This window comes from Leopardus geoffroyi, chromosome C2 (assembly GCF_018350155.1).
Source record: "Leopardus geoffroyi isolate Oge1 chromosome C2, O.geoffroyi_Oge1_pat1.0, whole genome shotgun sequence".
Taxonomy (NCBI): domain Eukaryota; kingdom Metazoa; phylum Chordata; class Mammalia; order Carnivora; family Felidae; genus Leopardus; species Leopardus geoffroyi.
Genome location: NC_059333.1, coordinates 141,510,653 through 141,534,000, shown reverse-complemented (window position 1 = coordinate 141,534,000; position 23,348 = coordinate 141,510,653). Strand labels below are relative to the sequence as shown.

At 42.7% G+C, this 23,348-nt stretch overlaps 1 protein-coding gene across 5 annotated transcripts in view; it reads right to left on the bottom strand.

Annotated features, from left to right (window-relative positions):
- Positions 1 to 23,348, bottom strand: part of RARB (retinoic acid receptor beta) — an 876,710-nt gene that overhangs the window by 727,928 nt on the left and 125,434 nt on the right. For all 5 annotated transcript variants that reach the window (XR_006700944.1, XM_045436330.1, XM_045436327.1 and 2 more), the window contains exon 2: positions 3,734 to 3,809. The gene's annotated coding sequence lies outside the window, so the exon portion shown is untranslated. The remainder of the gene's footprint in view (positions 1 to 3,733; positions 3,810 to 23,348) is intronic.

The following is a 23,348-nucleotide window of genomic DNA, read 5'->3' as shown; positions in this document are numbered from 1 at the left end:
TACAGAAACCCTAAGTCACCTTTCCCTCTGTATACTGCCTTACCAGAGGTTCTCAGATTCATCTAATCAAGTCCTGATGGGGCGGTGCTAGACATCCATGAAATCACAAGGACCTTCCTCCCAATCGTAGGGTGTCACCTGCCTTTTTCACTCTCTCATCCATGTTGCAGTTCTCCGGAACCCATTGTAATAGGTGACATCCCAACAGCTTGAAAGCAGAAGCAGATATGCGAAATCCAGCTACCTTCTACTAAGCCAGATGCTAAGGAAACTTAGAAAACTGGAGAAAAGGTTATGCTTCTGTTTTTGCTTGGGAAAATTCTTTTTCATAATAAACGTTATTTATGTTAGCATCATAGGCTTATTTTAGATGAAGCAGCACATTTCTTCTTTTTAGTTTCTAATATGGTAAACATCTGTGGCCAAAACCCTTATGTAAAAGAACCTTGAGGTCCTCTATGACTGAAAAGTATGGAAGAGACAGACTAACACTCTGGAACGGCTTCTCCAGATGAGTAACGGTACGAAAGGAGTATTTAGCAAAAAACAAAAACAAAAACAAAAAACAAACAAAAAAACAAAACCAAAAAAACAGAAGTTTCAGCCTGAATTCTAAGAGAGATGAAAAATACACTCACAACAGACTAACATTTCATCTTTCACTGATGGCCAGAACACGGAGCATTCTCTCCAAATACCACCCATCAGGTTAACACAGTCCAATCACTTCTGCTTTCAAATCCTACTCCCGACCGGGAGTTTAGGTGGAACAAGGAACAGGGAGGGAACCAGTTCACGCTGTTGTCTGCTCCATGCAGATGCTGCCACACACACATCCTTTGTGACACCATGGGTAGCAGTTTTCTAAGGCGGTCCTAACCGAATACCACGGACTGGGCCACCTCAAGAGATACAATTCCGAAAGTTCTAGTGGCTGGAACATCGAGGCATTAAGAGTTCTGGTTTCTCCCTGAGGCCGCTCTCTTGGGTTTGGAAATTCCTTTCTTCTAGAGATGCCAGAGGGGTCCAGTCGGTTAAGCGTCTGACTTGGGCTCAGGTCATGATCTCCTGGTTCATGGGTTTGAGCCCCATGTCGGGCTCTGTGCTGACAGCTCAGAGCCTGGACCCTGCTTCAGGTTCTGTGTCTTCCCGTCTCTGCCCCTCCCCAGCTGGCACTCTGTCTCAAAAATAAACATTCAAGTAAGTTCCTTTCTTCTCACTGTGTCCTCACAGGGCCTTTACTCTGTCCTAGAGCACCCCTAGTACTTTTTTTAAGCTTGTTAATTTATATTGAGAAGTAGACCACGGATGTGTGAGCAGGGAAGGAACAGAGAATCCCAGGTAGGGTCCACTCGGTCAGCACAGAGCCCAATGTGCTGCTCGATCTCAGGAAAGGGGAGATCATGACCTGAGCCGAAATCAAGAGTCAGCCACGCACCGTTCACCCATTGATCCACTCAGGTGCCCTCTAGGATCTCTAATACAAGACCAACTTTACTGGGTTAGGCCCCCACCTCTTGATCTCAGTTAATCACCTCTTTGAAGACCTTTCTCCAAATACTGTCACCTGGATTACAGCCCACCCATGTAACCCCACTTAACCTTTATCACCTCTTTCAAAGTCCAGTCTCCAAATATAGTCACATTTTGAGGTACTGGGGGGTTAGGACTTGAATATACTATTTGTGGAGAAACTCAAGTCCCCATCACCATGCTAAGAAAATAATTCTCTGCTTCCTGGTGATTAAAAGCTTACACCCTATACTATCTTATCTAAGTGTACATAGGAAGTCCTTTGAAATCAACCAGCTCAAGTTCCTCATTTTACTTAACTCAGGTACAGAGAAGTGAAGTAACTTATCTAAGGTCACACAGCACATTGCTAATTCACACAAGGAAGGGATGCTTTCAATTTTTACATATAGTCTTATTTTCAATATCCAAGGAGTAGAGAAGGCTTGCAGTGGTATTAAGAGAACATTTAAGAACTGCTTGCAATTACTTCTTTAGTCAAGAATTCTTATTGTTCATTTACCATGCCCCAGTTGATTTGTCCATTTAGTTATATGCAGAGCATAAAAGATGGGAGGTCCATAGGTTTTTTAGTTTCTTACACTTGAGATTGCCTATGTTGAAGCATATCTAGGTTTAAACAATCCTTGCCAAGTGTTTGGAATCAAACCCTTTCATCACAGAGAAACAATATGTAAAGAAACCTTCTGACTTACGACCTTCTGCTATGTTGAAAAGCAGCTTCCAAGCTGACAACTCCGTAACATTGCGCTAACTCATCTAAGAGCTAAAACAAAGCTAAATGTGGGTGAGAGGCGACAGGCCACAGGCTGGGACCAAAGAGCAGCCAAGATGCTCCTGGGGTCTGGAATATTGGATGCTCCTTCTAGCACAAGGCATAGGTGAAGATATGTCGTCAGACTCTATGATGGACAACTGGCCCTGCCATGGGCCCAGTTCTCTTTGGGAAACCATTACTTGAACACAAGCATAGCCTAAGGTTTCTGCAATGTTAATGAGTACAAACTAAGCAGAGGTTCACAGGAGACTGGCCTTGTTGGAGCAATCTAAAGCAGGGGCAGGCCAACTACAACCTAAGGCCAAATCTAGCCAAAACCAAAAAACATTAGGGGCACCTGGGTGGCTCAGTCAGTTAAGCGTCCAAATTCAGCTCAGGTCATCATCTCTTAGTTCCTGAGTTTGAGCCCCACATTGGGCTCTGTCCTGAAAGCTCAGAGCCTGGGGCCTGCTTCAAATCCTCTGTCACCCATTCTTTCTGCCCCTCCTCTGCTCATGCTCGGTCTCTCAAAAAAGGAATGAATGCTAAAAATAATAATAATAATAAAAACCATGAAACAAAAAAATATTCAGGACACGTGTGACCGTCAACATTAGATCTCGGCGTCCTTAATTCATTTACATCTGGTCTAAAACTGCTTTCCTTCTACAATGGCAGAATTGAGTGCAAGAAACCATAAGGCCCACAAAGCCTAGAATATTTACTATCTGGTCCTTTTACAGAAGAAGTTTGCCAACATCTGATCTAAACTTTCAAGCCCTCCCATTCCCAACACCAAACATAGAAAGCCCATATTTCAGATTTTATTATCTTTGCATATCTCACCCTGGAAAAAATGTAATAATTGAGAAAAACACACAGATATCAGTGGAGTTTAGGATTTTGTAGGATATGCTAAAACCAGGAAAATTTACAATTCTAAATCCCATTTAGGACCGCCCGAGTATCATGGTTGGAAACCAAAATCCTCCAGAGAAATCGATTTCCTGTTTCACTTCCAGGTGAGTCCAATAATATGAAGCCTGCAGTCCTTCTAATGTTAAACTGTTTATTATCACTACGTGGGACTTGTAAGAAAAATTTAGTTGAGATTTTCTCACATAGCTCTGAACACAAAATGCCTCCCCCAGTATCCCTTCCTCACTGTACCAGCAACAACTCAATTGCCCACCTTTTTCAACAGACTCAAAGCTGGGTAGCCCCCCCAAACCACGTTGCTTCAGGAGATATTTCAACATAAAATGGCACAACCACCCCCATACTTTCCTCTGAGCTTTGCCTGGCAAGAAATTGTCATCATGGATCAAAGTGATTAATGGAAATAAATACTCCAAAAGCCAGATAAGACTGGTTACCAAGGGAATTACCAAAGGTAAATTCTAACAAGAATATTAAGAAGTTTAAAAGTCGATCTGAACCAACCTCTCTGTAGATCCCGAGGACAGTTCTCTGGGCGCGAAAGATGGGCGACTGTCACTTCCCAGTCATATTCACGATTCTGCAACAACAAATACCTCAAGTTAGTAGTCTTCAACAACACAAGGCAAAAAAAGAAAGCAGATGACATTATTCCAAGTCTTTCCCTGCTCCTTCACAATACCTCCTTTTCCATGATGTGACAAGTGTATCCTTGTCACAATGAGGAGAAACCACCGAGCCCCTTAGCTAAATCTCCAAACAAGCCAGACGGTCTCCAGAAGCCACAACAGCCAGGAGGAAGGAAAGCAAGTGATGAGGCAGAAGCCTTTGCGTGCTAAGCTTTATATTAACTGGGCTCAGGTGTAACTAAGGTACTTCAGGATGCAAAAGCATTCACACAGGTGAGTGTTCTAATAGTGCAGCTACCCGTAGGACGGATCTCTGACCCCAGAGCAAACGGAAAGCAGATTCTATAAAAAGTTCAACTGTAACCCAGACCCAAGAAGATTTAAAAGAAAAAAGAGACGTGTTGTGATTTGCTTGGTTTGTTCATTTTTCACATGATAAAATTAGTCCCAGGGCCGACAGAGAAATCCCTCTAAACGATTGCCTCACCCATCTTACGGAAACAGGACAATGGCTTTGGACCATAGCTTTCCCTCAAAAAATGAAGTCTTAGGTTCTAAATTGTCTTTTACACTCAGAGAATATAAATTGCTCTTAATTGCTCTCTGGTAGAGAGGCCAAATAACTTTTCTCCAAGATTCCTTTGGACTGAGGCCTAACAGTCACCACTGGATGTTCCTGAAGGTCCAACAGGCTCCATCCAAAGAGAAGCAAGTAGGGTTTCCAGGTTTAACGAATAAAACTGCACGACCTGCCAGTTAAATTAGAGTTTCAGATAAACAACAAATATATACGCTATTTTTAGCGTAAGTATGTCCCAAAGAGAAGTATATCCCAGCTAGTGCATGGAAAATACGTGTGCTAAAAATGTACTTGTCGTTTATCTGAAATTCTAGTTTGAACGGGTTGCCCGTTAGTTTTTCCGACAATCTTAGGAGCCACTTGAATTGAAACGGTTCTTGGTGGACACACAGCAGAGCAAAAGTTTGGGGACTGTGTCACACCTAATCCTGGAAGGTGAAAGTCCATGAAAGCTTTGGAACAGACCACAATATCCTGAATCCTCAGCTCCCCAGTCGGTGAAACGTGAGGCGTAATAAATTAAACAGTGCATGTGCCTGCAATGAGAAGTTGTTAAAAGTAATGATGTAGTCCAGTAGATAGAAGACAAACTGCAACATTCTTGATTTTTTTTTAACTCCCTTAGATTGCTTGGGCATACATCTTACACGTTATTGTAATCAATTTCTAATATTTATGTATGTGAGAATGAAATGAAGAAAAGCTTGAATTCAGGTCTACTCCTGGCGTCATCATGAACTCACAGGTGCAGCTTAGTAACTAACTAATGAGACGGCATTTTCCCTTCAGCTTTGGTGCATTTCATCTACCAAATAAATCAATTTAAACCTCATCTTGACACTCTCCCACCCCATCATTTCAATGTGGAAAAAAAAGAAAGAGATTCAACCCAACTAATCCAATTGCTTTTTCAAGACACAGACTCCTTAAGTGTTGCCTCAGACTATGTCTGACCTCTTGAACTCACAGAGGGGAAATTAAGGCAGAAAAACCTAGCAGTTCAAATCACCGCAGCTTCAAGATCTGGTAAGATTTAATCTCTGAGGTTCCCTAAGGCAAATAAGGTTGAGCAAAATAACCAGAGAGTAACATATTGAAGAATAGCTTATTTTTAAAAACTGAAAACGGCCCCAAACACTGAGCGTTTAAGAGGAAAGATGTCACAGAAGTTCGAGGCTATCATATTAAGTTCCAAAGCATAATGACACAGGCCACCCATAAGGGAAAGGTGAGTACAAAGCAAACAAACAAAAATGTAAGATAGCAGGTTACAACCACTCTTTTGCTTATATAACTTTACCAACCGCAGGGACATCGTGATGGACATAATACCATATTCACCTCACAGTTATTTTCATCGCACAGTGAATCAGGAAGTATTTGTATTTCTTAATATTGTTGATTAGGTAGAGCAAACCAAAAAGGGATCAGTTCCCCTGGAGTAATCTTCTGCGTGTTCACCCCAGGAAGCCTCACCATTGAGACTTAAAAGACTCTCAATGTAATCCCCTGAGCCTGCCATGTTGGTCGAAAATGTGGTCTTAGCAAAGCTTTGGAAACTTATGTGTTAATATTCACCTGGCAAATTCCACTGCCATGGCATTTCAAATAATTAATGGGGGCCAGGATACAAATACTGTATACGAGCAGAATAAAGAGTCTCAAAATAGCATAGTCAAGGCTCATTTGGCGGGACTTACTAGAAGTGTAGATTACCAGTCTCTGAGATTCTGATATGGTAGGTCTAAATTTTTCCAGGTTTTTCTTTTACAATGCCTATAAAAGTTATTGATCACATGCTATAAGCAATGTAATCTGCTATGCACTGGACATTCAGAAATATAAATGTATATGATCCCCTCACAAAGCCTGCCATCATTTGAGCATTTTATTGTTCACCGCAGACCTTAGGGGACAAGTATTAATTCTACTTTATAGAAGAGAAAGCTGAGGTCCAAAAAGACCACAGAATATACTCAAAGCCACGGTTTATATACACAGAAGTCAAAGCCACAAACAGGTAAATTCGTTCATTCATTCATTCATTCATTCATTCATTATTTCTCTTACTTATTTTCTAACCACTTTCCTCATACACTCCTCCAGTTAGTCACGCTGGGCTACCTACTAGCCTCTGAACCTACTACATACACACCTGCCCCAGGACCTTTGATCTTTGACTTCTTTATGCCTGGAGCATTCTTCCCCATTCTCTCTTCACTCCCTCCTCACTTCCTTTCCCTCTTTGATTATCACCTTTGATTTCCCTCTTTGATATCTTTGATTATTTCCCTCAATGAGACCTTCTGTGACCATATTGTTTAAAATTACAACCCTCCTCTCCCCAGGAACACCCTGTCCTCCTTCCCGATCTTCCCTATCCTTCTGAAAGGAGATGTTCACTGGGTAAAGTCAAGACACTCCATCTTACAGATCTTACGGATAGCACACGAATCACTCTGATTTACATGTGTACTTATCTCTTCCATGAGGATGGTGGTTCTCAATCTTCAGCAGCATCAGAACCACCAGAAGGACTTTTTAGAGCATGGATTCCTCACTTCACCCCCAGAGACTTGATCGAGGTGATGGTAACAATGCTAGTCAGCAGGCCATTTTGAACAGCCTGGCCCTAGGCATTGCTTCTTGCCTGGGATGACTGTGGCCCTCAAGGGCCAGTTCACACTATCTGGAGACATTTTTAACTGTCAAAACTAGGGCGGAGAGCTACTTGGCCTCTTGTGTGCTAAAAATCCTACGCTGCTCAGGACAGCCCTACAACAAAGAATTATCCAGCACAAAATGTCAATAGTACTGAAGTTGAGAAACCCTGCCCTTGAAGAGTGCTTCTCAAACACCAGGCACCAACACCCAGAGGGCTTCTTAGCATTTGTACTGTCAAGCTGCACCCTTGTGGTTTCTAATTGGTTAGGCAGGTTGAGCATGAGGCCAGAAACTTCATTTCTAAGTGCCCAAGTAAAGGAGATGTTACCGGTTCAGGGCCTACATGTGGAGAACAATTTAGCAGAACAAACATTCCCTGGACCTTGGTTTCTTTTACTCACTGCTCCTTCCCCAGGAACAGAGCATGACAGAGTACAGTCGCTCACGTTTCTAACGTTTGAACAAGATACCCACACTTCTTGCCCCCACGAGGTGATTCTCATACCGCACACTGAGAAATAAGGAGTGTTTTTGTTTGTTGCCGTTTGGGCGGCAACTTGGGGACCCCTTCTATTCCTATGGACTCCTCAGCTCATTTACCACCAAGCAAGCAAGTCTGATAAAGTTCATATGTTAGTCTGTATGCCCCGGGGAATGCTAAGACTGCATGCCCACGGTGAGATCCCTGCAAAAGCAACAGATTGTCAACGTGAAAGTCTCTGCACTTTCTATGTATTTATAATGGAACGATGTGGTCTTACAACTAAAAACTACACATGGTCCTACAACTACCTGTCAAGCAATGCCCATTTTCAAAAAATAAGGTCAGAGAATTCACTCACACACACACACACACACACACACACACACACACACACACACGCATAAACACACACCTAACTCTTAAATCTGATGCTTGAGTGACGTCCCTAGCATTGTAACACAACGGAACTTAGTGTGTCTTCTTAGATGTATTTGTGCTTCCGTGACCACATCCATGGCAGTTGTTCCAAGGTGGTATCTTTCAGGTACTGTCCATTACTTCCCCTTACATCATTTTCGGGGGGGAATATTCAATTCAGTTCCTTTTATCATGCGCCCAAGGCCAAAAACGAAGTAGGTGATCTCCATAATTCAAAAATGTCTGATACCTTAGATTCAATTGCCCTGGTTAAGACAGGCATTTAATGAAGAACTGGTGAATGAGAAGTTTAATGGCCAGAGTCAAGATACTCCATCTTGAAAATCTCTTTTTACTTACGTGGAATCATCAGCCAGTGTTATTGATTTGCATTTACTGACTGGACTTTCTATTGTTTTCAGATGTTACTATCCTCAGCTGCTGCCTGCAGGCTATTAGTTTCAGGGTTAAGCTTGCTGTCCTGAAAAACCAGAGGCTTCCTTACTGAGTTGAAGAGGCTGAAGCAGTCACAAGAGCTCCAGAATCCAACTCGTTTCAGAAAGTGAAAAAGCATTTCCCTAACTGTCTTCATCTTGCAACAATGAGAATCTACACAGAAACAATCAAAATCTTAAAAAAAATGAACACATTCTTTATTTAAAAAACAGCATTTCTGGATTATAGTTTGCATGCTATGGAATTCACCAGTTTCAGTGTTCGATGCAATGATTTTTGGTAAATTTACAGAGCTCTGCACTTAGCATCACTCATTTTAGACCATTTCCAAAGAGAAGCCTGGAGCCCATTTGCAGTTACCCACTGGCATCCACCGCCAGTGACAGTCAACTCCTAATCTACTTGCCGTCTCTCCACATTTGCCTTTTATGGGGATGCTATATAAATGGAATCATACAGTCTGTGATCTTTTGTGTCTAGCTTCTTTCATTTAGCATAGTATTTGAGGTTCATCCATGCTGTAGCATATCGCAGTCCTTCATTCCTTTTTATTGCCAAGCAGTGTTCATCGTATAGATTACAATTTGTCTATCCATTCACCAGTTGATGGACAGTTGTTTTGCTTGGTCTATTAAGAATAACGCTGCTATGAACATTGGCACACAAGCCTTTTGTAAACATATTTTCATTTCACTTGGGTAGACTCCTAGAAGTAGAATTTCTGGGTCATATGGTAAATCTATGTTTAACATTTTTTTAAATGCCAGACTGTTTTCCAAAGTGTCTATACTATATTAAAATCCCAGCGGCAATGTATGAGGGGTTCAGTTTCTCCATATCCTGTCCAATATTTGCCATTGACTATTTTTTTTTTCTAAAGCCAAATACATGTTCATTCTAATGCTGAAATAAGAGTGATTTTGAATTTGTAGCACAATTCTAAAAATACACCTAGCATTCCTTGAGTGCCCACTCTGTGTAATGTCCCTTAAATAGATTATGGTTAGCCCATGATTAACACAAAAAGATATCATCCATAATTTACAAATAAAGAAATAAGGCTCAGAGAGTGTAAACATTTGCCCATAGAATCCTAGCAAGTAGGTGGTAGTCTGAATTCAATGCCAGACTGTGGGACACAAAACCTAAATATAAGAGTGATTCGTGCAAAAGTCAAGACGTATTTGAAATATTTATCTTGCGAATCACGGCCAAAATACTTCTCTTAATCTCATTAAAAAGAGGATAGAACAAAGAAAAAACTTCAATTGTTCCTAATAACTACAGATGTTTCTCTGAAGGAACAATACCGAAGTTCTAGAGAACAATTTCACCCCAACATTTTCTCTTCGAACATCAAATCTTATAGTTAGTTACAGTCTTGCACTTCAGATTTAACTAGCAAGATATTTATGAGAATCAAAATTCAAATGAAACATCCTGCATAGCAATGCAATTGCTGAATGGTTTTTATTAACTGCACTGAATCCTTTGCCACCATCTAAAGGCAGGAATTCTGACAAAACTACTGTTTGTGTCTGAGCGCTCAAAAAAATATTTATTGCTAGTTTCTGAAGTCCCATCTGTGACTAACGTATATTGATGTTTCCTCTGGCTCACATTCCATTACAAAGGGGCTGTTGGCCAAAGTCACTGGATGGATCTGCTCTCGCTCAAAATTTGTCACTCAGTCTTCTCTGGCCACACCTCTTGGTCTGCTCACTCCCCTACCGCCAGTCATGACTGCATGTGATCGGTTCATCATCGTTCCAAAGGTCGTCCTGGTCTCTCAACACCTGGCTCTTCTGTGCCTGGGAAAGGCTCTGAACACGGACCACAAACATTCCACATTTCAGAATGGCGGCCTTATGGTTTGCTAATGAACACCTACTTCCCTTTTTGGTTTTAGAATATCCGGTGATGAAAATCACTGTTGTAACAAACTATGGTCCACACGCTGATAGCATCAGCATCCCCTAGGAACTTGTTAGAAATGCAGGATTTCAAGCCTCATTCCTCATTTCCTGATGAGAAGCTGCACTGTCTCCCCAGGTGATTCCTATGTTAACTGTAGCTAGTACAGACCCGCGGATCCAGAACCTCACATTACCCAGCTAAAAATCTGCCCCTACAATGAGTAGCAGCAGGAGATAGTTATGATTCACAAAACACCTCCTGCTCTCTGCGGAGGTTTCTTCCCTCCACCTCCAAAAAGTGAAGCCACTCTCTTTAAAAAAAAAAAAAAAAACATTGTTTTTAATGTTTATTTATTTTTGAGAGAGAGAGACACACAGAGTGCGAGTAGGGGCGGGGCAGAGAGAGGGAGACACAGGATCTGAAGCAGGCTCCAGGCTCGGAGCTGTCAGCAGAGCCGGATGCAAGGCTCCAAGTCCTAGAGCGAGTGAGAGATCCTGACCCGAGCCGAAGTCAGACGCTTAACCGACTGAGCCATCCAGGTGCCCCTGAAGCCACTTCCTTTAAACAACGACAAGAATCTCTTGACCCTGTGAGGAAGAGTGAACTACTGCTCACGTTCATCTGCCTCCTCTCTCTGGAAGAGTATTAAAGAGCCCCCCCCACCCCGGCCAGTTGAACCATCCAGGGCTACCAGCCTGACTTGCTTTTTTGCCCAATGAAATGCAAGCGAAAGTGGTGAAGTGTCATTTCTAAGCAGAAACTTTCAGAGTCAGTTAATATCTTGCCCTTTCTCTTGCTTCACTATCACACGGTGGGCAACGGCCCAGAGGGTGGAGGCTCTGTCACCTGAGTGCAGAGACAGGACCACATGGAGCAGAACCAGAGGTGACCTATGGAGGGCAAGCAGAGTTGCTATTGAAAGCCACAGGGGCGCCTGAGTTCCTCAGCCGGTTAAGCCTCCGACTTCCGCTCGGGTCATGATCTCACAGTTCGTGAGTTCGAGCCCCACATCGGGTTCTGTGCTGACGGCTCAGAGCCTGGAGCCTGCTTCAATTCTGTGTCTCCCTGTCTTCTGCCCCTTCCCTGCTTGGGCTCTGTCTCTTTCTGTCTCTCTCAAAAATAAATAAACATTTAAAAAACTTAAAAAAAAAAAAAACAAAGCAAGCCACGGAGATCTGGGGTCCATTTATTACAACACACATTAGCACAAGTTGACCGATGGACCTTGAATCACTACTATTTTTCCCTGTTACAATTAAAGAACAAATAGGAAAAAAATACCTTAAAGAGAGGAATCTTACTTAGAGATACATTTACATTTGAATTCTTTAGAACTTAGGTTATCCCATTCTCTCTGTCAACTCTGCCAAATTTTTTCAGTTATCATTCTTCTAATTTCCAGGTTCCTCCCAGTCTGCATAACAATTTTTATTTCTTGACAGCAGGGATCAGAGAATGTATTCTGCAAGTGTCCACATTTTGGCCTTTATAAGCCATATGGTCTCTCGCACAATTACTCACCTCTACGTGGCAGCATGAAAGCATGGTGAGAAACTACTCGACATGAATGAATATGGTTGTGTTCCGATAAAACTTTCCTTGTCCGAGGTTCAAAACGTAGGGGCTATTCTTAACTTATCCCACATTCTAACCCCTCTAAGCCAGACATGAAGTTCTCACAAAACCACAGAAATTTCACCTGAAAGTTTAGCTCAGCCCTATAATTGTACAGATGAAGAAATTGCTACCCAATTTCAATTAAAAAGTCATGTCCAGGAACATAAACAAAACTCTAGCTGAAGTTATGCAAGCTGAGGTATTGAGGAATAAATGTGCTGATGTCTTCAATTTGCTTTGAAACGCATCAAAAAAATAAGATAGATTAATGAATGAGTAAATGAATCAGTGAAGGTATGGACAGATAGGTATGGGAAAAAGCAAAGACAGTAAAACGTTCACTGTAAAAAATGGACAATGGCTTATATAGTCACTGTGAAGTTCTTTTAGCCTTTCTGTATATTTGAAATTTTTTATAATAAAATGGGGGGGGGGAACTAAATGCAGAATTTCAAGCCTCATCCCTAACCTATTGATCTCCTGTGGAAATTTATCAAGCGGAGTCTGAAAAACTGATATTTGTAAGGCCCTAAAATACCAGCTCAAACACTTCCATATTCATTCAGTAAATAATTTTGAACCCCTACTATAGGCGAGCCACCGGGACCCTACGGTAAAAAGACAGATGGGGAACTTCAGTCTAACAGAAGACAAAGACTGGTCAACCCTTGGTGGTTTTGTAATGCTCTAACACCTTTCGTCTGCACTATCCGTTAGGCTCTTAGTGTTTACCATATTGTATCGGAGCGTCCTTTCTCACACAGACTGCAAGCTCCTTGAAACACAGGGATCCATGCTCTGGCCTTAGTGCCTTATACATGGTACCTGACAAAAGTCTGATGCCATGTTTACTTATCAATGAGGGCTCTGGGTACTCGTACATGATAGGTACTCCCAAGGGGATGATGCATCGTTATTTATGTAAGAGGCAGGCCTCCACCAACATGCTTCCAGCAGTCGTTCAGTGGCTGCAGGCAAAGGTCTTTACCCCCCTTCATGAAAGGAGAGTCAATGAATTCTTGTCTTTTCATAGACTACACAGAGCCAGCGATGAAGAGTATGGTTATATGACAACGTGCAGTCAATCTTCATTAGTCACAGAGTACATATTTGTGAACCTGCCTACTTGCTAGAATTTATTTGTAATTGTAACCCCCAGATCGATACTTGTGGCACGTTCATGGTCATGTGTGAATATGGATAAAGCCATGAAAAATCTGGGCCACCCTATACACGATAACGACTAAAGTCGTACAGGTAATATTCTGCTTTTTTGTTTCAGCTCTCACACAGAAAACAAATACTCTTCTTTGTGGTCTTTTTAGTGTCACGATTTTCACATTTTGTGTGTTTTTAGTGTCACGATTTTCACATTTTGTGTGCTTTTGGTCGGTTTCTCTGTTTAAAATGACTCCCAAGCCTAGTGCTATGTGCTGTCTATCCTAAGGACAAGAAGGGTGGGAAATGCCTCACAGAGAAAATACACATATTAGATAGGCTTTGTTCAGGCATGAGTTATAGTGCTGTTGGCCATGAGTTCAATGTTAATTAATCAACAGTATATATTAAATAAGGTGTCTTTAAACAGAAGCACACGTAACACAAGATTGCACATTTAATTAGTTGATGAAAATGTTGTGACCATAAGACCAGGAACCCAACCCTATTATTTTTCCCCTAGGGGCAACTGTACAGTATTCGCTAAATTGAGATTTGAGGGATTTTTATAGACCATAACTACCATGAATAATGAGAATTAACTATGCATCAAGACAACTTTATACATTACCAGAAACTCTTAGGACCGGCAGCTTCCTGAGAGCCATTACTAAGCTCTGCCATAGGCACGACCTCTCTGTCTTCATCAATGAAAAGATGAAGTGTGTAGACAAGAATACTAATTACAGGGGATAAAAGCAAAACGAAGAAGACCTAACAGGGCAAAAGGCTCAGTGCATGCCTGTCCAGAATAAGGAGTAAGGAGAAATCACATAGTCAACATCAGAGAAATTATTTCCTGTGCTTTGGGTGGCCATCATGTGTAGACCAGTATACTTAGAGACAAAGACAATTTATGATGATCTTAAAGGTCACACGGAAGCCTGCTTTTTTTTTTTTTTTTTTTTTAATAACTCTCTAGGACACACTGAAGTAAAAGACAATCAATCATGGAAACAGATGGGATATAGAATGTGCTGCTGTGTTGCAATTAGTAAAGGAGGATATGGATAAAGCAAAACTCATTATGCTGAAAAGCAGAAACACCGCAAATAGCAAAAGATCTTGTGGTCGACCACAGCTGTAAACTGAAGGCCAAATGAACTACTTGTGAGGCAGAGACAAGACCAAAGATGACAGATACACCACCCCAGGTCATTTGCAGATGTTCAGCCCAAGCAAGGAAAGTTATTAAGTACCACTCAAAGACATACTAAGAAAACAGGAGGCATGAGAACGTCCTATTCACAGGTCGACGGCAGTTACCTGCCCCTTAAAAAGAACAATTTTTTTTAACAAACCTTTGGATTTGATGGTTTAAGACCCACAGCTCAGAAAGGTGGATATTTGTCGATACCGGACATTTGCAGGCAAAACCCACAATCCTAAAGCCTTGTAGACGGCCCCAAAATTCTTTTTGACTTTGAGCCAAGGAGCCCATCGGTGGTGTAAGCGGTTATGGGACACCCCGATTTATCCGTATAGAGGCCCACCCTGTATCCCAAGGCTGCCAAACTGCCTTGCAGCTCAAGTGTGGTCCACACAGCAGCAGTGGGATGTTACCCGGGGGCTCGTTGGAAATGCACTTTTTGGTTCCAACCAGCAAGTACTGAACCAGCTTGCGTTGTACCAAAATCTCCAGGTGATTCGCACTTTACAGCCGAACAGCAATAGCCCACAATTAGGATGACCCTAATTGTCACACAATAGCCCACAATTAGGATGACCCTGGGGCCTGGCGTGAACACTCCCAGTCCCAGGCTGTGGGAAAGCTCTCAGTCTCTAGCAAATCTGGACAACTGGTCCTAATCCCACCACCGAAGGGAGTTCTCGGCAGAGACTTGAGACTCGCAGCCACTTAGAGGTCACACACCCTGGAATAATTCCCCAGGCTTTATTTCGGAGGCACATTTGCTTTTCTTTGGCCCCCGCATAATGCAGAACAAGAACGTAAGGATTCACAAAAAGCAAAGACTCTGAAGAACAATCTTCCTCCACACCAAATCCTTTCACTCCAGGACACCCTAACCCAAAGGAATCCGGTTTGAAATTGAGCGGAAAGAGACCAGGAGACATGCTCCAGGAGGCTAGAGCCATTCTGTAGGGCTGGTGACCTAATCACCAGACCTTTCAAAGCCAGGGTCAGCTGCTCTCTTGCAATGGTTGTCAAATTGTAGCTCTGTCAGAATCAGCCCCAGGGCTTGTAAACAGACTGCTGGTTCCCACCCTCTGACTATCTGATGGGGAAATCTGGGGAGGGGCCCAACATTCTGCCTTCCTAACAGGTTCCTCCGTGAGGCACATAGCCTCATACTTCGTGAACCCCTGTTGTAAAGGGTCCCAGCTTCTCTCCATTCTAAGAGAAACAGCTACTTTTATTCCATGCGCTGTTCAGGAAGCAGAACAAAACCCCAGCAATAAAGCAATGCGGCATTCTGCTGCTCAAAGTATGGTCCCAGAGGAGCAGCTTCCAAATCAGATGGGAGCTTGTTAGAAATGCAGAATCTCAGGCCCCACCGTGGAGCTGCTGAGTCAGGATCCATATTTTACCAAGATCTCCTAGTGATTTGTTTGCACAGTAATGTTAGAGAAGCACTGATACAGGGGCCGTGAAGAGGCTGTTAAATCTGCATCTTATCCATAAATACAACGGCTTCATGTCCTCTGAGCCTGTTATTCTATGCCCTTCTCTTCCTTTTATTTTTTAATTTTTTTTTGCAATGTCAACCATAGGAGAAGAAAGTTCGTTTTCTCATACCTACATAGATTCGTTGGTCAGAAGGGATAGCACAACTTACCTTCAACAACAAGAACAGAAAACTCTATCGCTGACAGCGAAGGAGCACGTGCACCAGCTTAAGGAACACAGTCTTCTGGTCTCTCCAGGGCTGCAACCAGTCAGGGGAAGCCACCATAGCCCATTAAGGACATGTGGACACGGCCAGTGCCCACAGCCAGACCTAGAAATTCCTGCCCTTTGCAAAAGTTCCTCCACCTCCCGAATGACGGGCGGCGTTTATTGGCTGTGGCTCACAGGAAGGTTCGATTCCTGAGGAGCTTACTAAAAAAAGCAGCATGTTCCCATCTGCAAGTAAGTAATGCTGCTGTCACATTTTCTTCTTCTTTTTTTTTTTTTTTAATTTTTTTTAATGTGTATTCATTTTTGAGAGACAGAGTGTGAGCAGAGGAGGAGCAGAGAGAGAGGGAGGCACAGAATCCGAAGCAGGCTCCAGACTCTGAGCTGTCGGCACAGAGCCTGATGCGGGGCTTGAACCCACGATCTGTGAGATCATGACTTGAGCCGAAGTTGGAGGCTTAGCTGACTGAGCCACCCAGGGGCCCCGCTGCTGTCACATTTTCTATCTCCACTTCACTTTTGCCAGGAACATAAAGTCACACACCCTATACTGTCTTGTTTGGATTCCCTGAACTAGATACCAATTCTCCTGGAATTAAAAAAAATATATTAATAGCTAATATTAATGAAACACATACTATATTCAAGATATTATGTTAAACCCTTAACATCCACTACCTTATTTACTCCACAAAACCCAGGAGATAACTATTGTGATTAGTCCCATTTTATAGATTAGGGAATTCGAGACAGAGTAGCTAATTAATTTACCCAAAGCCACCCCGCAGTCAAATTCCAGAGCCAGCATACAAATAAAAAAGGCATTATGCAATCATTTTGGTCTCATCTTTTCTTTCCATAAAATTCTAGCTTTTTAAAAATTATAATAATGGAAAGGGTGTTGAAAGCAGGAGAAACCTTGTTGCATTGGACAGAATATGTCTTTTACTCTATGTGTATCTCAGCTTCCTCCTGTGGCAGGTAGGATAATAAAAAAATCACTCTGCCTCTCACTGAGGTATTGTGTAAGTCTATGCCTGCATTGTATACACTATAAAAGCACAGGACAAAGACAATGATCAAAGGGATGATAATCACCTAAAATAATTCATTAATTCTCACAACATCCATGTGAAATACAAGAAATCGAGTCTGGATTAACTGCGGCAACCATCAAAACGTGGCATGCCAAGGTGCTATTTTTGTTCTTCAGGTGGGTGGAAGGGGGCTTTCTGCCGCAGAGAACTGACTCTCAAGACAGGGAGGGAATGTCAAACCTTTCTGAGGAGTTGCAGGAGAAAGAAAAAAGGAACAGAGCAGGTCCTACATGTACAGCAGCAATGATGAATGGATGATCACCAAATCTGGCAGCCAGCTCGCTGCATTCCCCGGCCTCCTTTGCATTAAGCATGGCCACGTGATTCAGGTTTTGACAATGGAAAGGGAGCAAAAGTCATGCATACCTCCACCAGTTGTACCCCATGAATACCCCCCCCCCCACCCCATGCACGATCCTCGGTCTTCCCTCATCTGATAAATGGACACCAATACCCATACCCAGGGCAACCTAGAAAACTAGGCATGGAAGATAGCAGAGCCTTCGTCAGCCTGGGTTCCTGAGTGAATGCATGGAACGGTCTTTCTTATCTCCCCAGTCCAGGTATGCTGCCTTTACACAGCCGCCTCCATATTACGCACAGTTAATGTGATGAAGCAACAGAAATGTGGGGACCTGTCTCTTACTGTAGCTGGTAACAGCCAAGTTTGATACTGATCAATGTCCCTTTTCCCTAAAAATCTGCTATCGGCTACTTTAAATGTCACTCAGATCATTGCAAATTCCCAAGAATAAAGACTCCCATCTAGGTTAAAAAGGAAAACTATCCTTAAAAGGATTAAGGGAGATTATACTCTTGAATGTACGTTAATCTCATGGTTTTCCTCCGGACTTTCTACTGGCATTGCGCACACTGGGTAGATGGGAGTTGGATTGTCGGACAGAAGAACAGGGAGGGAGATTTGGCAGCAAGGATGAAGGAGGAGTCTGCCGAAGAGGAAGACGTTCGTCATTCTGAATGCACCAGATTTCTAAGACTAAGCAGAGTCAGAAAGTGAGATGGGAGGGCTCCTCGTCTCCCACCTGGCAGTTTTGCCAAGACTGGCTTTGGGAGTGAGAACAGAGGGGCGGTAGAGTGCTAGCCAACCAGGAGGCAGGTTCCAGATCTCGAGGGCCCGGGGACCCTGCTGTGTGAACTTCACGGAAACACAGTGTGGGTTTGGGTTGATACAACTTGAACTCAATATATTGATCACAATCCGATACGTTAGGAAAGCACCACGTTTGATCTGGCCGAGACCCCGGCAGCACAATTCAGTTCCCAAACCTTGAGGAGGCCACAGCTTCCTGTTTCTCACAGTGCCCCAGAGAGTAAGCCCTCTCCAGCCACTTCATCTTTCTCTGGGGAATATCAGCTTCCCAGCTTCCCTTACAAGCCACCGTTCCCCATGCCAGCCTGTGAACCAGCGGCCTCACGATCTGAAATCAATAGAGAAATGTTGAGACATCGGCCGGTTAGTCACAGGGGTGGGAAAATATGACCGCGGTGCACTGCCCTTGTACCCACTCCTTTGTCCCTCATGAACAAGAAAGGCCGCCACCAGAAGGAAACTGCTCCCAGAGCATCGTGGCATGAGCTTTGCCAGGCAAGGGAAATAAAATAGAAAGGAAGCTCCCTGTCCTTTGTTCTGGCTGCACACATTTGACAGGCTTTCAGAACCTCAGCAGATCTCCTGGCAAGAACAGCAGTGAGCACCCCCCCCCCCCACTACTGGGTATGGGTAATGCCTCCTGGCAAAGACCTCAAGCACATTCATCTCTCTCCAGGCCCTTCTAGGGCTGCTGTGAGTCTGCAGAACAGATGGGAGAGTCTGCTTGTCTGACTGTTGGCTGTTTTATTTCACCCAATAAACATTTATTGAGGTTCTACTTGTGCCAGGCCCTACGCTGAGGGATGTTCTGCCGACGTGTATGGCGGTGAGCGGGCACTGATGTGCCCCAAGGTACAGGTGTGGAGAGAATACCTGTGCGTGCGTCCGTCCCCCCCAGACATCACCGAAACAACAGGTGAATGGTGGAAAGACATGAACAACAAATAGCACAAGGGACCGACCTTGTCGGGAGAGGAATGTCATGGACGATATCAGCGCCTCTCAAACTTGGCTGTGCACACAATCACTCCAGGCCCCGGCGGGTTCAGATTTAGCAGGTCTGGGGTGGGGCCCGGGGTTCTGCATTCCTAACAAGCTCCCAAGCGACGCTGAGGCTGCCTGTGTGAGGAGCCTACTTAGAGAAGTGAAACACGTATCCTTCGTGCGGATGTGATCGATGAGCCTGCGGTTGTACGAGCAGGCAGGAGGAATGCGTCTGAATCAAATCTACCTGGGCCCATGAAGGAACTGAGGGCACATAGAACTCACTGTATAATGAGCCTGTAAGGTGCCAGGTACGCTGCCTGTGTAAATTCAACAAAGCCTCGCAGGTACGTGCTATTACATCTCTTTTTTTTTTTTTTTTTTTTTTTTTTGACGTTTATTTATTTTTGGGACAGAGAGAGACAGAGCATGAACGGGGGAGGGGCAGGGAGAGAGGGAGACACAGAATCGGAAACAGGCTCCAGGCTCTGAGCCATCAGCCCAGAGCCTGATGCGGGGCTCGAACCCACAGACCGCGAGATCGTGACCTGGCTGAAGTCGGACGCTTAACCGACTGCGCCACCCAGGCGCCCCCTATTACATCTCTTTAAAGGTGAAAACACTTAAATTCAGAAGCAACTTGTCTGCTGTCCCATAGCTAGTAAGGAGTAAAGGTAAGGTGTGAAATAAAGTCTCCCTATCTTTTAAAATACATGTTTTTTTTTTTTAAGATTTATTTATTCATTTTTTTGAGAGACAGAGAGAGAGACAGAGAGAGAGAGAGAGAGCATGAGCAGGGGAGCAGAGAGAGAATCCCAAGCAGGCTCTGCACTATCAGCACAGAGCCCAATATGGGGTTCCGTCTTGTGAACCATGAGACCATGACCTGAGCTGAAATCAAGAGTCAGGTGCTTAGCTGATAAGCCACCCAGGCACCCCGAAAGTTCACGTTTTACCTACTGCCTTCCGTCGTCCCCTCATCCACGCAGGCCGACTTCTGTCTGCAAACAGATCGAAGCACCACAGATGTAGAAATGGGAGTTGCTGTCATGTGACCCTTGAAACGCAGTAAAATCTAATATGTGATTCTCTTCTCCGCAGCACTTCTCAGTTAAGCCAATTTTTAAAATATGGCTACCAGGGGCGCCTGGGTGGCTCAGTCGGTTGAGCGTCCGACTTCAGCTCAGGTCATGACCTCACAGTTCGTGAGTTCAAGCCCGGAGTCGGGCTCTGTCCTGACAGCTCAGAGCCTGGAGTCTGCTTCCAATTCTGTGTCTCCCCCTCTCACTACCCCTCCCCCGCTCTCTTGCAAAAATAAATAAAATAAAATATGGATACCATATTTATATGGTAATAAAATATGGATACCTCTAGCTAGACATTGAAAAAGACACACCCAAACACACACACACACACACACACACACACACATCCCCCAAATTAACTGGTTTTTCCCTCTGGCAATAACTTGACAGCAATGAACAGGTATCAATATCTAGAAGTGATGAATTTTTGTCATGTCAGAGCAAAGCAATAATAGTAAAGGCCAAGGGTGAAATTCCTCTCACCATAAGAAGAAATACTGTGAGGCGTGTTTACCAGGAGGCCTATGTCACAGGCCAGCATTCTCCGGAGAATAGCCACAGGGGCTGCTATGGCAGCCCAGCCCAGTATTCAAAATATATTGAGTTTCATGCTTAAAGAGTTATGTTTATTGTTTCCTCTAATCAATTTTACTTCGCGAAATAAAGAGTGATATATCACTCTTAAGTTCTCGGAAGAAAGGAATGTCAGAAACCTTACAAATAAAGTACATGTTAAAGAAAATGGGTACAGAGTGGGTTCTTAACCAAAGAGAGGATAGATAGCCCACTCTTCAAGCTCATAGAAAATCATGACCTCAAAAAAGCACCCATGATTTCTCAAGAGAACTATTACTTAACAAAATTTCCACAATAACAATGAGTAATGGCCTGCCAAAGAATATAAATAGAAAAGGACTTAATATATATCCCATAGTCATGAAATTATTGGCCAAGGGAGTCTGGTGCTAATAAGATCACTCCCTCAATCCCCAAATCAAATGTCCCTACAAAATAATATTCATATTACTAACTCTTAAAAGGAGAGAAGATAATCCTCTATAATTTGCAGCCCAATTGGCATTCATTTTTCTATAAGGAAAATAAAGAACTCAAAATGATAAAATAATTTCATTCTGAAGTACTTTTTAATATGCTGATCTAACTATAGCTTTGAATTTATAATGGGATAGTTTCCATGCTTTATATCTAAATTCAATGAATCTCTGATAAGAACTAAAAATGAAAATAACCTGAATTATTTCCCATCATTTGCTTATTTCCATAACTGTAGCCAGTCGTAGGCAGTCCTCAATCTTGTCCCTCCCCTGCTTCATTCGATTACTTTCAGGAATGTTGCTCAATAGAAAATCGAACCAACAAAAATTGAGAATTGTTAATGCATCATTAGGCCTTTGGAGTACAAAAACGGACTGCATCAAATAAAAACAAGGGTCCTGGCATTTATTTTCTGTCTTCTGGTGATTAAAATTCAAAAACCATCATTTTTAATAGTTTTTTTTTCATGTGTTATTTTATGCATTAGCTCCACATAATGATATAACAGACACTAGCTATAAAAATCACAAAATATACACATTAATAAATAAGTTCAAAAGAGTAACTTCTAAAACTTCCATATTACATACTTTCTATCCCTACTGCACATCCATTATCATTAATCAATATAAAAACTCCTATTTCTAATTACAAAATGTGTGCTAATGATTTCGTTAATAGTAAACCATTGGATTACTTGTTATTTGCTATATTAAAAAAAACTATTAGGATTAGAATTACATAATTAACTTGCCTTCTGTTGGTCTAATTTTTCTACTCATCTAAAATATGAGACAGACGAGGGGCGCCTGGGTGGCTCAGTCGGTTAAGCGTCCGACTTCGGCTCAGGTCATGATCTCACGGTCTGTGAGTTCGAGCCCCGCGTCAGGCTCTGTGCTGACAGCTCAGAGCCTGGAGCCTGTTTCAGATTCTGCGTCTCCCTCTCTCTCTGCCCCTCCCCTGTTCACGCTCTGTCTCTCTCTGTCTCAAAAATAAATAAAAGGTTAAAAAAATAAAAATAAAAAAAATAAAATATGAGACAGACGCAATAGCATCCAGTTTTGATGTAAGGGGTTACTATAAATATGGCTTGATTTTTTTTTCTTTGAAATCTATTTCTGAGCTTGACTTTACTAAAATACTAGACAGTATTTTACAGTCACCAAAACTACAACACACCTTCTGGAATATTCTAAATTAAGTAAGGACTTTCTGATTCACTATTGTAGTTTACCAAGGTTGCCGTAATCCCCACGTAAGCAGCAATTCTGACCAATTACAAGTACTTGTCCATGTGCTATGACTGAAGAACAGGGTTTGGTATGCATTTTTAAAATAATTTTTTAATGTTTATTTGAGAGAGAAATAGAGCAGGAGTGGGGATGGGGCGGGGTGCAGAGAGAGAGGGAGACACAGAATCTGAAACAGGATCCAGGCTTTGAGCTGTCAGCACAGAGTCAGGTGTGGGTCTTGAACCCACGAGCCATAAGATCATGACATGAGCCAAAGCTAAATGTTTAACCAGTTGAGACACCCAGGCGCCCTGTGTATGAATTTTTATGTACAATCTACCTTGATGTTATCACTAGGGCTATGTCAGGTAAATTTCTTTTTTTTTTTTTTCTAATTGTATTTTTAAAGCATATGTAATATTAAAAAAAAATTTTTTTTAATGTTTATTTATTTTTGAGAGGCAGAGCATGGGAGGGGGAGGGACAGAGAGAGAAGGAGACAGAATCTGAAGCAGGCTCCAGGCTCTGAGCTGTCAGCACAGAGTCTGACTTGGGGCTCGAACTCACAAGCCATGAGATCACGACCTGCGCCGAAGTCAGAGACTTAACCGACTGAGCCACCCAGGTGCCCCGGTAAGATTTTTTGAAATTGGACCTTAGGTGGAAAAACTGGGACTATGTCCATGGATTAGTTCAACTGAATATACAGTATCTG